Source organism: Arachis duranensis, chromosome 1 (genome assembly GCF_000817695.3).
Source record: "Arachis duranensis cultivar V14167 chromosome 1, aradu.V14167.gnm2.J7QH, whole genome shotgun sequence".
NCBI lineage: Eukaryota > Viridiplantae > Streptophyta > Magnoliopsida > Fabales > Fabaceae > Arachis > Arachis duranensis.
Window position 1 is genome coordinate 64,862,068 of NC_029772.3, and position 1,398 is coordinate 64,863,465.

A 1,398-nucleotide genomic window follows, 5' to 3' on the forward strand; every position below is an offset into this window, starting at 1 on the left:
CACTAACCATTTTTCAAAAAACAATTTTTGAAAATTATCTCCCTCTCATCTCTTTCTATTTATTTTATTTACTTATTAAACACTTTTCTTCATCTAAAAATTTGAACCCTCTCTTCTCTTCTGTGTTTGAATTTTTCTCCTTTTCTACTCTTTTCTTCTTCTACTCACATAAAGGAATCTCTATACTGTGACATAGAGAATTCCTCTTCTTTTTTTATTTTCTTCTTTTTCATATGAGCAGGAGCAAGGACAAGGACATTCTTGTTGAAGCAGATCCTGAACCTGAAAAGACTCTGAAGAAGAAGCTAAGAGAAGCTAAAGCACAATAATCCATAGAAAACCTTACAGAGAATCTCGAAAAAGAAAGAGATATGGCCGAACCCAATAACAATGGTGGAGGAGCAAAGAGGATACTTGGTGATTATACTACACCTACTTCCAATTTTTATGAAAGAAGCATCTCAATCCCTGCCATTGGAGCAAACAATTTTGAGCTGAAGCCTCAACTAGTTGCTCTAATGCAACAGAACTGCAAGTTTCATGGACTTCCATCAGAAGATCCCTATTAGGTTTTAACTGAGTTCTTGCAGATCTGTGATACTGTTAAGACTAATGGAGTATATCCTAAAGTCTATAGGTTCATGCTTTTCCCTTTTGCTGTAAGAGACAGAGCTAGAACATGGTTGGACTCACAACCTAAAGATAGCCTGGACTCTTGGGATAAGCTGGTCACGGCCTCTTGGCCAAGTTCTTTCCTCCTTAAAAGCTGATCAAGCTTAGAGTGGATGTTCAGACCTTCAAGCAAAAAGATGGTGAATCCCTCTATGAAGCTTGGGAAAGATACAAGCAGTTGACCAAAAAGTGTCCTTCTGACATGCTTTCAGAGTGGACCATTTTGGATATATTCTATGATGGTGTATCTGAGTTCTCTAAGATGTCACTGGACCATTCTGCAGGTGGATCCATTCACCTAAAGAAAATGCCTGTAGAAGCTCAAGAACTCATTGACATGGTTGCAAATAACCAATTCATGTACACCTCTGAGAGGAATCCTGTGAGTAATGGGACGCCTCAGAGGAAGGGAGTTCTTGAAATTGATGCTCTAAACAAAATATTGACTCAGCAAGTCAACATGATTTCTCAAAGTCTGAATGGATTACAAAATGCATCCAACAGTACTAAAGAGGCATCTTCTAAAGAAGAAGCTTATGATCCTGAGAACCCTGCAATGGCAGAGGTGAATTACATGGGTGAAGCCTATGGAAACACCTATAATCCCTTATGGAGAAATCATCCAAATTTTTCATGGAAATATCAACAAAAGCCCCAACAAGTATTTAATAATGGTGGAAGAAACAGGCTTAGCAATAGCAAGCCTTTTCCATCACCTTCACAGCA

The 1,398-nt window shown here is 38.3% G+C and overlaps 1 non-coding gene across 1 annotated transcript; it reads right to left on the minus strand.

The window, feature by feature from the left end:
• Positions 1–772: 772 nt before the first annotated feature.
• Positions 773–880, minus strand: LOC127742760 (small nucleolar RNA R71). The gene has a single exon (XR_008004164.1). It is a non-coding gene; the product is annotated as a small nucleolar RNA R71 (small nucleolar RNA).
• Between the last annotated feature and the right edge of the window lie 518 nt (positions 881–1,398).